We start from the raw sequence: 12,647 nt of genomic DNA on the forward strand, positions 1-12,647 counted from the left end.
ATTGTTAACTTGCTGGGAATGGGAAAACTCTGGTTTGTACGGGTAGAGCTTTAACTCTGAGGCACTCCCGAGAAGCTGAGACGCAGGAGCAGAGCCTCTACCTGCAAGGTGAAACATTGCAGATTGCCTCAGCCATTTCTTTCCCCCATCTTCGTGTTTAGGCTCCCTTTGCGTTATTTCACCGTGCGGTTTCAGGTCTTTTTGTTTTTATTTTGAAGTTTTAGCTGTCATTTCAGTGACTGCTCTCTTATGCTGAAGATTTATTTGGAAATTTATGTACTCTCATAAATTAAGCGTTCCCTCTCAGCTTTCAGCCAGGCACGCCTAGGCTTGCACGCAGCCTTAGAACAATACAGAGAAAGGTTATCATGACTTACCTGCCACAAATTATCTATTAATAGCACCATTTATGTACTGTTTTTTTTTTTTCCTTCATGACATGCTTTCCTTCTTAGAAGGTTTCCTTTTTTTTTGTGCACTTTGTTTTCCCTGTGGAGGACAGGGAGGGTAGAAGAGGGGCAACATTTTCAGCATTGGCTCTGCCCCCGTGGCCCCGGCGCTGCCTTCCCCACAGGGTGTTTGCAGGGAGGGTGGGACAGCGGCTGCTCACAGCCTGGTAAAACATTGACCCACGCAGGCAGCCGTGGCCGCGGAGGGTCTGGGCTGCCCAGGGAGGCAGGCAGCGGCAGCCCGGCGGCAGCCAGCACCCACGGGAGCACGCCAGCTTCTCCCCAGGTACTGTTTTCCACTTTGATTTTCCTAGCTTTGAGAGGCAGAAGGGCAACGGCACTCGGTTATAAGGTTTGCCAAAGATTCACTCCCTAGAAGTCGGAAGAGGAGTTAGCGTTGGTATTTTGCAGTTTGCTTGCGTCAACTGTAGTAGACTTCATGGTGTCATCTAAAGTACACGTTGATTAACCCATGCTTGATTAGCTAGTTGTTTTGATTTTGTTATATCTTCAAACAAACAAACAAAATTAATACACAGTTGCATTTGAAAACTTCATGTTTTTCTAAGAAAACTCAAAACACCTGGCTTCTGCTCATCTTCTAACTGAAGAGTAGGAACAAGAGTCAGAGTTTCTAATGAAAATGTATAATCCAATTATCGCAACAGGGATGTGGGTCGTGACTCATGCTGAAAAATACTTGCTGTTTTTTTAACAAGCTTTGCAAAAATAGGCAAAGTGACTAATTTTTTCAAGATTTTGTTCATGTTCTGAAACAGTAGACATAGAAAAAATACCAGGATTTAAGTTCCTAATATGCATCTGCCACTGCGATAGGTGAAGCTGAGTAGATTCAAATAGCTGTTTTAAGTTTGCTCAGTGACTGAAAGTTTCTGCCACATAGTGGAAGCTGACTCGTTCATGCAGGAACCGTCCTCCATGTGTGCTTTGCTGGTCTTGATATGTACATACGGTGACTCTCCAAAAAAGACCTCTAACATCCCAGGTAAATGTCAAGTAATCCTGAAGAGAGCTCAGTGTGAAGTGACTGATGTGTAGTCAATATTCACAATTTATTCACAGTATGTTTTGAGTTCAAAACAAAATGCAAGAAAGAGATTTTATTTTTTTTAATTTGTTCCTTCCAGTTTATCAGTGTCAGGCCCTAGCTGTTCTTGCTGCTTGCTTCTAGTCCTCCCCAATGTGACAGAGATTTTCTTGTTGTGTTTGCTAACTGGGCTTGCACATGACATGCTATTTATGCCTAGTAAATGCTCAGAGGTGTTAGGCAGTACTGAAGTGTTGTAACACATTTATTTTATTAAAAGCAGTCTAAATGCAGCTTCAGGTCTTAGCAGTACTAATACTCCTAGAGCAAAGTGCAGGGAAAAAATTACCAGAGAACAAAGCAACTGGATTCCCACAAGTATCTGCTTTAAAGGTTTAAATATGATTCACAAAAAATTTTGGTAAAGGCTTCACTGCAGTTCCAGCCTGTTGGTGAATTCGTATATGTCAATCATGATGAAAGCCTGTGATTTTCATGTGTGTCATAGCTGATGTGTGGTTCTTGCCCTCTCCTCTCAGGAACCACAGTTCCAATATTTTACAGTAAATTTGGCTGATGTAGAAGTTTCTTTTGCAGTAACCAAAGAAAGAGGTCAAATCTTATCTCAGAGCTCACATAGACTGAATTTTAAAAAATAAATATCTAAAATGAAAGACAGTGATGACAAAGTTATCTTGTCTGTTTTCATACAAAGATAGAGTCACATCTGGTGACTATAAGGGAGATTATGTGGCTTAAATGGAAGAAATAGGAATGTTGACAAAATCTGTTCAGTCTTTGAGTCCTGTTTGCCCTACGAAGGACTTCTTTCAGAGCAACGCCAACCCCTTTCCATCTCTGAATCGGGCAGTCAAGGAAAAACATCATTAGATAGACAGGTTTCAGGGCAAGGGGGTCATAACTATCTGTAAATTATGATCAACTTAATTTGTTTCAATAAATAATAAATATTATTACATGCTAAAATGAAGTGAGCCAGTTTCACTCCATGTGCTTGATTTTCATCACAGCTGTTTACCAGGCTTCAGTTGGTTAAACCTGTGTACACATGCTGAAAGGAGCAGAACTGCACCGGGATCACGAGGATAGCCTGGTGTGCAAAGTCTTTTTCTGGATATACGAGGTGGAAAAGACCAAGAATAATGCTTAGCCTGGGTTGGTTACAGAGACGCTAGTTAAAAAGAAATCTCTCTTCATCCTTAAAGGCAATCCTTGTCACATAGGCATTACTTCTAGACCTGTGCAAAATGAAATATCATGGATTCCACAAAGGTCTCATAGTGACACTTTTCTAAATTGCTAGTTTATATTTGAACCAGAAATGACTGTATTAAAGGGATACATTAAAATGGGAATAATCCCTTCAAAAACTGTCGAAGGGAATGATACTCTTAATAGAGACGCCGAACATTCAGACGCCAAAAAAGGAAACCGTGCCAAACAGAAAGCCCCATGCAACCAGGATTACAAAAGAGTAACAGGGGCATGGCAAAACTCTGCTCTCTCCTTCCCCAGAAAGTGCCGGGGTTTCCCGGCTTGCCGAGGCGCCGGGGCCCCGCACGGTGAGCAGCACCCGTGCCTGGGCCCCGGCTCCCTGCGGGTGGGTGACAGGGCTGTCCCCGGGAGGGTGCCACCAGGAGCGTCTGGGATGTTGTGCTCAGCCACCCCCCGCGCTCGACCGCTCGATCCGGCGGTTTTCATTTGTTTGTTGTACTCGTTTGTGCAGCAGCCATCACACCACAGGTGAGATGTCGCAATCGCCTTCCTTGATTCCCCATTACAAAGATGCTGACAACAAATCACCTGGATTTAGATAGGTTACTTGGGGTTTGCTGTCCTAGACCTCTTTGTTTAAGAATATCCCGAGTGGAGACCTTTATAGTCATTATTTTTTGCCCATGACACAGCAGCCACGTGGCAGCTGGATGAGGCCATTGCAGATGCCTTGGGCTTGAGACAGAAGAGCAAGCAGCTCTGCGCTCTCTGGCAGGAGTCTCATTCCATCGATGAAGATATGGCTCCTTGCTTTTCTCTCTGAATAATGGAAAATCTTTTCTATAGCTGTCCACTTGTACAACACCCACATGACCAGAATAGCTCCTTTGTGTTACTTTGGGAGCAATTTAAAACATTAACATTTAAGTAGTTTATTTCCTTAAAGCAGAAGCGTGAATTTTACTGGGGGATTTTTGCCTTTTATAGGAGTAAGAGTTTTCTGAGGGAAATGATTTAGCTTTTCAGAGCCAGTGGCAGAAGCATATTTTTGTGACAATAAGCTGGTTTTCCTCTTTCTGTTGAAGTGAAGGAAATGATCAGGTAAAATGCAAACCTTAAAAGACAGTGATTATAGAGAAGCAAACTTACCCTTGCACATTTCCAGCTGAACATAAGTACTAGCGATGCATTGTAACCCCAGGTTTTCAGTTTTGCTAAAATAACGCAAAGTGTTAACCCATGAATTGCAGCTGAACATGAAATATAATGTCTGCAAAATGAAGTAACTTTAATTATTTTAATTACCAAAATTATTTTGTGCTGAATGCATGTATATGCAGTTCCCAATGATGTCAATGAGAAGTGAATGTTTAGATCTTGATTTAGTTTCTTCTTTGCAATGGGTACTTTCAATGAGAATATTTCTCTATGCAATTTGTTGCTTTCAGTAGTGACTTTCAGAACTTTTATCTCATCAGAAGTCAGATGTTACACAGATCAGAGTGCAGTATATAGTTGATGATTAAACATATCTATCCAAATGAATGGCAGCCCTGACCTCCCCTCCCCAGTGCTGGGTCACAATGTTTCCCTTTATTTCCAATATTTAACAACAGCTGTCAATATCAAACGGCATTTGCTTACACGCTGGAAGGCAAAAGTAGAAATAATAACCAATAATTTTAGAAGAAATAAATGATTTTTAAATGACCGTCTAAACTAAGGCTTACTTCTCATACTACAGTATCTTGACTTGTGTGGATTTACTGGTTTTCTTCCCTGCATCTCCCAGGCTATGAGAGTGAAAAACAAAAGACACTGAACAAAAACTGCAATGCCATTTAACCCTTGTATTTGGAAGAAATCAGATTTGTTTGAGAGGTCATCAGATTGCCTCTCTTGTATCTAATGAATATTTGGCTTAAAAATGAAAACACACCATTCAAACCAAAATCTTTCTGGGTGTTGAGTGAAGGAAGTCATGTTTTGCAGACATGAAGCCTCTACGGACTTTTCATCTATTCTGAAGAGCTGCAGAACACAGTCATTATTCAAGTCCCTCCTACCTTCTGCAAAGATATTATCAGACAAATGCTGTGGCACTATAGCAGTGTATTTTTTTAATTGTCTCCAGAAAAAATGCACATATTGCTTGGATCTTCTTTCCTCTAGGCAGTTTCTGAAATTGCAACTGAAAGCAGCCCCAGCAGCAGCCCTTAGGCAGACCGTCAGATGGGATGATGCTAGGCTTTACTGAACTGAATACTTTCACCTGAAAAATTGGGGATGCTTTAAAGGCAAAATTGCTATGTAAACATTCTGTAATGCACAGAAACAACTTTTCCTAACCTGGTTTATGGCACTTTTGTTAATGCTTCTCCAGGCAATACTCAGGGCAGCCACTCTATCATGAAACTCTTCCCCTTGAACAGCTCCCAGAGATGCTCAAACCACCCCTGTAGTTAGCTCTGTGCAAGCAGACAACTTTACAAATGAAGCTGAAACTAAGGATTTGACAATTGAAAATTCATGGATAGGCAGCTTCAGGTTGAATTTAATGGGATTACTCCATCTGTTGGTGTCAGTTGGTGGGACTGATAGCTGAAATCTTGATTCTGCAAACCCTTCCCTACTTGTCATCATGTTTACTCCTGCTAACGTTACCCTTGGAAACTACACTGCCATTACATGCTGCATACTGAAGGGACTTTATCAGGCTATGCTTGTGAGTAAATGCTGTATCTGATAAGGCTTTGCCTGCCTGGGCCATGAAATAATGACCATAATGGCAAGGATGTCTCTGAATCCAGGGGAAAACTCAGGCTGTAGTACTTAAAATTTATAGGATGTGCCTATGGACCTCTACAAGTCTCTTCAGGCACCACATCTGCATGAAAATGTAGGAAGAGTGCCTGGGATTGCTGAGTGGAAAACTTGTTTGTCTTAGTGGTGGACACCATCTGGCAGGGAGTGGGTACAGTGGAGGTTACAGGAGGTATTACCACAACTTCCTTTTTACTTAAAACTTCTTGTCAATCAGTTTTGAAGGACAAACCTTAGCTCTGTACCAAAAATAATGTGTGAATCTCTTACCAGGGAGGACATTGTTTGAAACTGTTCAATGCTGTAAGTGCAGGCATAATCACAGTGACTGCAAAAACAGTATCGTAGGTAGGGGCGTTAGATGATCAAGCGCATCTACCAGATGAGCATCACCTATCCCAGAGCTCTCTGTGGAGAGGGCATGAAATGGGGGTGGGCATGGGGGGCCCCTGCTGCCCTTTGCTGAGGCGAGGCCTGGAAGACGGGGAAGGAGCTCTGGGCATCTGGTATCTCAAGAACAACCCTGTGAAAAAAATCCTATCGAGAGTATCAATATCACAGAAACACATGGGGACACCAGTGGATGAAAGGAGTGGGGGTACCACAAGAATGGCTTCTGTCCAACCATCTGGATGTCGGAGTAGCTGCCTGTCTTGGATGCTAATCACACCCCATAGCAGAGCAGGGTCATCCGGGTGGAATGATGACCTGACGACAGTGCTGAGGAGCAATAAAAAGGGCCTAATCAAGCCTGTCTTCTTGATTTCTCCCTTTTCTTCATCTTTCTATTTCTGAAGGATCTTGTGCTTCAGCATCCTGTGATATCCACTGTACACCAAAATACCATATGTACCACACCCAAGGGGGAAGTATATCCAGAGGTTTACAGGCAATATGCTCCCTCTTTTCCACAATCTGGAGATAAGGGGAATGGTCAATAAATCCAAGAGAAGCATATTTTGACAGGCTCAACAGGCTACAGTGCTCTTCACCAAAGCCCTATTGGGGTTTCACACTGGACTAAAGTCAACAAAGACCCTCCTGGTCCATTCTGTGCTGTGCAGTTGCTCCAATGAGGCTGAAGAGAAGAATTTCTTTCTGGTCAGCCAGGGTGAAAGCTGTCATTGTGATTCTGTACTACCACTGTAATTACAGATATCCCACATTAAAACTAGAGTCAGGCTCAGCTGTTTAACACAATGCTATTCTATACACTAAGTGTTTTCACTCTAGATAGTGATCTATTTTCTGCTGTAGAATATTTTGATGTAAATGGTTGGTGAGTTAGTGCTGATACTGGATACAAATACTATGACTTACTAACTGGAGTAATGCATATGTCTGCAACTGAGCGTTTTTCAAAGTGACTGCTTTCTGCACAGTCGTAAAGGAATTTTTTCAATGAAGAATGTGTTTCTTTTTATTTAATTTTTAAAATGGCAAATAGAAAGGTGAGCAGCCTTTTGTAAACAGAAGCAGAATACACAGAGAGCTTTCTTTTAAACTTTATGATGACACATCTCCCCTACGGAAGAGGGAAGGCATGGAAATGAAATCTGATTAAGGCATTTCAATTTATGTTCATTCAACACTGTAGGCTCGGCTCTGCTCTTCATTTGCATTTAAACAAGGAAGTTTCAATAAAGAAATTGTTGAATTACTTGGGAGTGTCTTCAAAGCAGCATGAAAACACAGTGAAAGCTCTTCTGTGCATTCACTGCACTGGCAGGGAGGTTACTGAGACCTCTGGCAACATTTTGGGAGAGGCAGGTGGGGTCCACCCCAGCCAGCACATGTGTAATTTTAAACACATTGTGATTGTGTTAAGGTAGATGAGATTTAAACTGTTTTCACTTGCTTAGATACTTTGCTGCATTGGGAGTCAAATTAGAGATTTGTTTTATGAAGAACTGATGAATGAGGTTAAAAAGAAGTCAAGAACAAATTATCTCAGAAACATGATTCTTAGTCAAATCTCAGAATTTCTAATGGACACTAGCAAAATGGCAAACTCAGGCTTTCATCATTTCTTCCCTCTCTTCCCTCATGGAGGCAAGGAGCCTTCGTAAACTCCCACCTGATGAAGGGAAGGGGCCCTGTGTTAGCACCCCATAACAGCACTTCGTGGTGCTGGTCTCCATTAGCCATGGGTATGTCGCGCTCTCCAGCAACCTCACTAGACTTTGTGTCCAGAGTCCAGGATTGCTCTGCGTGGCAAGTTATTAACTGGCCCTTAAGTTTGCCATGGTGCTGAACTTTGAAGCCTGATGGTTTTGTTCTTGAATATACTGGAGATGTATGTAAAAAAAAAAAAAAAAAAACGGGGGGGAGGAGAGATTGTTTTGAAAAGGCAAATTTTGACAGTGTTTTAGGAAGTCAAATTTTGACAGTGTTTTGGGAATAGAGTTGTGCTAACATGCCAGGCTAAGCAAGATAGGATCTGTGTCTTCTCTTTTGTTTTTCTGCTTGTTCAATCCAGTTCTAGGGAGTTCGCTGTTTTGTTTAAACTCAGGTTTTCCAGAGTTGTAATTATGTAAATCACTTATAGTTAATGTTATGGTTTTGTGAGTGAAGTCCAAGTAATTTTAAAAATAGTTATTCTAGCTTATAGGCTAGTTCCTGTGTTAAGACAGCAGGCACGTGTTTCTTAAGGGAAGTGTAAAACTAAAAATATCTCTGCTCTGTGTCCTTCAGACTGTTAACATGCAAGATCTACAAGTTTGTGTAAGAGGGGGCATCTGCAAGGATCTGACAAACATATTTGCAAGCAAGTCAGTGAGTGCAGCCTCCCCCTGCTCCTCCTCTTTAATCCGGGTAACCACCTTGACTCTGGAAGACAGTTAATGCTCAATACTCTAATATCTGCAGGTGGAGTTTTGATATTAGAGATGATGGCAGTTCCTGGCAGAGGAGCCACTGTACACAGCTCAGCAACTGGCATTGGCCATTCCAGATCTAACTTTCATCTGATTAAAACAAAACAAAACCACCAACCAACCAACCAACCAACCAAACAAACAAACAAACAAAAACAACAAAACAAAACAAAACAAAACAAAACAAAAAACAAAACAAAACAAAAAAACCCAAACCCAGTACTTTTTAAATTAAGTAACTCTATAAATGCTAAATATTTTCAGCTGTGAGGGCAGCTTTTTGGGACCTCAGATAAGCAGTTACATTGGTGCTATTTTTATGTGCAATAGGTTTTACTGTTTGCTTATAAAAATATTTGGAAGTAGCAGTTTTTAGTCATATAGCTAATTTATAGTGTGTTTAAGTCTCCTGTCAGCTCTGTCAGTAAGAGAATGATAGGGTCAAATATTTTGGGTTTGGTTTTTTTTAGAAAATTAATGTGGGGTTGAGTCTGGGAGATATTTTTTTTTAAGAAAACCATTACCAAAATAAATGTACCCATCTGGATCATCTGTTCAATCCGGCTTTCAAACAGGGTTTATTTCTGATTCATGAGCATGCTCTATTTCTCATTTATTCCTCTGGCTGTTCATGTGAAAAAGAACAGACACAGATCCCAGGAAGATGGGACCCTTTCCCTGGGCCTACAAGCAAGGGAAATGCACAGCAAAGGGCAGGAGAGCTGCAGACCAACTTACAGTCCCAGCTTGTCTGGAGGACACGTGCACGGTGGTTCCATCCCCAGGTCCATCACCAGATAGGTCTGGTGGAGGGACAGCAATTTTGCCTTGCTGAAGGGGATGCAATGTGAAAACCTGACTGGTGTTGACTGGGCTGGAGAAGCATTCAACCCTTTGCATCTTCTCAGATTATTATATGGTGATTAAAATAGCTCCCACCATGTAGAAACATGCCATCAGATAACAGGACACTCTGACTCATTAAATATACCCTTGCCAAAATCGTTTCTCGGGGTGTTCCAGTTTCTTGCTTGGGTCACAATGTTAAATCATTGCTTGCACTCAAAATCTATGAGCCAGCTACTCACTGGTTGAATAGACCCATAAACACAGCTGTGCTGGCGGCTACTTTTTAGAAGGTTTTCTTCAAGTATTTGGCTTGACTTTTAAAAATAGCCTGTTTCTTTTGCACAGACTCTCATCTCCAGAGCATGACCCCCCTGTTGAAATCTGGTTGTGAAATACGACTTTCCCATTCACTTGCTAGCAGTAGGATGCTTTCTGTAGGAGCTGGGTGTAATAGCACGGTATTTCATTCGTGTTGTTTGGTGATTTGATGCTCTCGGCAGCAGGCTGTGTCATGAGGTATCTCTGTCTGCTCTGCTTGTCTGTCTCTTCCCAGAGGAAGACTCAGTTTTCATTTGTGTAGGGGTTTTCTTAACCACTTGCATGGCAAATGCGTGTGAGAGAGGGGCAGGCTTGGGGATGTGCATATTAATATCCACACCTCCCTCAAAATGCTCCGATGCTAGATGCGAGTTTCTTCACATTTATAAACAAAGTAAGTTTTTAGCTGTAGGCCTACATTTCATATAACTAGTCCACTTCCAGGGAACCAGAAGGAAAACAAGTTTTGCATCACCTGAGCCCAGCATAGGTTTTTCCTGGCAGGTTCCAGTAGAACCACACAAAGTCTTTTGAAGATATGATACCAAATATTTGCAGCTCGCTCCTAAGATTTCCAGATTTATTTAGCCTACTGGACTTTATTTTTCTTTAAAGTAATTTTTGCAAAAAGCAGTTTTCACTTACATTTACTAACTATGCTGTGTTGCTTAGGGGAAAACAAAAAGTAGGTAGCAGGCAATTTATTAATTTAAATTAATATAAATTTATTATTTTTATCAGAAGCTGTGGTGCTCTGCTAACCCCTCCAGAGGAGGCTGGCTCATCCACACATGTGTCCTGGGTCTTCTCCAGTGCTTGTGATGACACTCCTAGTCCTAAGGCATAATTGTAATTTCTCATATGCTTTTTGTTTGCTGTCAGCTCCTGAAGTGTAGTAGAGGGGTGTCACAAAACTGAGGGAGTGCATTTGGCTGCAACACGGAGTCACGCAGGGATACCTGTGGGTGCAGGGATCCTTTTGGAAGGGTGTGCTGCATCAGCCTAGGCAACCACACCTGGCACGGGCTAATCCATGTTGTCTGCCCCTGGAGCCACATCTGGTCTGTCTTCAGGAAGAACAGGTTGGTTCTGCCTAAAAGAGGGCCCAAAAGCAAGCACTGATGCAGTGTGGGTGCTCAGCAGACCAGGACAGAGGATGACCCGGAGAACTGAGCTATCACCTGGTGTAGACGTGCAGAGTGCATGGGACTGCCCTGAGCTGCTCCAGGGATCAGAGCAGGCAGAGGGTGTCACCAGCTGGGGCAATGGGGAGGACACATGTCCCCTCCTCTGCTCTCCCCCAGGACAAATGGGGGTGCAGCACAGGCAGTGGTCCAGCCCTTCCTCCACTGGAGATCTCCTCCTCCTTCCCCTTGTGGGAATAAATGTGATCCTCTTTCAGAAAGGGAGTATCTGCAGCTCCTCCTCAAGAGGCAAGAGCCAAGTAGGGGGTTGTGTGCTTATGTTATGGCTTGTTGAGATTTTTTTTTAAACAAAACAGAGTTTTGATGAAGAACATACATAATTAGAACCAAAAGTGTTCAGCAGAACTCACAGTATCAATTAAACTTTCATGTCCAGGATGTAATTTCTGGGCCAAACCAAGAAAAAGAACTGCTCCAAAGCAGCCAGGAGGGCAGAGAAACCCACCTGAGATGTGAGATCCCCAGCAGCAACCTGTGCCCCAGCTACATCAGGTGGAGCTCTTGCATGCCACTCTGCTGCCTAACTGCAACATCTCCATTTTCCCCAAACCACATCTCCAACTGTTGGTTCCTTTTTCTGAGCTAAGAACCGACACCAGGGTTTCTAAAACATTGTGCTCTCAGCCTGACAGGCACTTGGAGAAACTCCTGGCAGGTAGTGATGGGTGGTTCCCTTTGCTCCTGTGATAAATTCTACCTGCTTTCACACTGTTCCTTATTTTATTTGATAAGCCCAGTCTAAATGTATAGTTATATTATTTCTGGCTGTGCAGTTAAGCAAGCATTGGCTTCCCTATTCTGTTGAGAAACAAGAGCATTGTTTGATATTAAACAATACATTGTTTTGGTGTTTTTGCTGCTTTTGAGACTAAGGATATTGGAAACAAAGCCCTATACTGGGATAATAAATAAATGGGGTTTTCCCTTCACTGAAATAAATGCACAGTAGTGTGTAGTACATTAGCTGTCAGTGGTTTCCAAACCACCAGGCAGACAACTAGTGGGATTGTTCCCTTATAGATCCTTATTAAAGGGCATCATGGACTCATCAGATTTCTACCTGTCATAGGTGTTTCTTGCTTGTTTTATTAGAAGGTCAGCTCTTCCTATGTCGCCTGTGGTACTATTGCCTTAAAATTAAGCACTGTTATAAAGAGTAACTGAAAGATGGAGAAAGATAAGAGAAAAACAGTTTCTCCTTCAAACAATTCTTTCTGTGCACTGTCCTCTTTCTAGAGAAGGAGGGAAGGAAGGAAAGCAGCTCTCTCTTGAGACAGTGGTTTTACTAACAAACTGAGAATAGTAAAACCAGCAGCCAGGATTTTCCGTATATGTCCTCCCATTCCACAACTGCAAAAATCCATTTTTTTCTCTCGCTGCTGTTGGCCATGCTTTTAGATGTTTTCATTACTTCTGTGGCATTCCAGTAACTTTACATTTGTATCTGTAGTACGCTTAAGGAAGCCTAAATGTTTTGAAGACAGAAGGACCGCTTTAGGATCTAGGTTCATTAAAAAATGTAATATGAATGAAATAGAAGTGTAGCATAGTCTCAGATTTTTACTCAGGGTTAGAATGTAACTGTGTATTTTTTGTGTAATTTTAATAAGGTTTCTGTGAGTTGAGCAATATAATCATTAAAGTTTGCGTCTGCAAGATGGAACTGTTTTTTTATATGTTGTCAATTTAAGGCACGGATATTTAAAGTCAGACCTCCCCAGGCCAATATCTAGGCGCTTATATGGTCTTCAAAGGCTCTCGAGCATGCTTAGTTCCTACTTATCTCAGTGTGAATTTGACAGACAAGGAGTGGAGGATTTAACGTCATTATAACTGGCTGATC

At 42.0% G+C, this 12,647-nt stretch overlaps 1 protein-coding gene across 4 annotated transcripts in view; it reads left to right on the forward strand.

Moving 5' to 3' along the window:
• RBM47 (RNA binding motif protein 47) overlaps positions 1-12,647 on the forward strand; it is an 82,644-nt gene that overhangs the window by 37,550 nt on the left and 32,447 nt on the right. Inside the window, exon 1 of one of the 4 annotated variants that reach the window (XM_042808287.1) lies at positions 639-735. The exons of the other annotated variants lie outside the window; for them this stretch is intronic. The gene's annotated coding sequence lies outside the window, so the exon portion shown is untranslated. Of the gene's footprint in view, positions 1-638; positions 736-12,647 lie in introns of those variants that run through there. 4 annotated transcript variants of the gene reach the window in all.

The sequence above is a fragment of the Tyto alba genome, unplaced genomic scaffold (genome assembly GCF_018691265.1).
Source record: "Tyto alba isolate M040663 unplaced genomic scaffold, T.alba_DEE_v4.0 Super-Scaffold_6, whole genome shotgun sequence".
Classification (NCBI taxonomy): domain Eukaryota; kingdom Metazoa; phylum Chordata; class Aves; order Strigiformes; family Tytonidae; genus Tyto; species Tyto alba.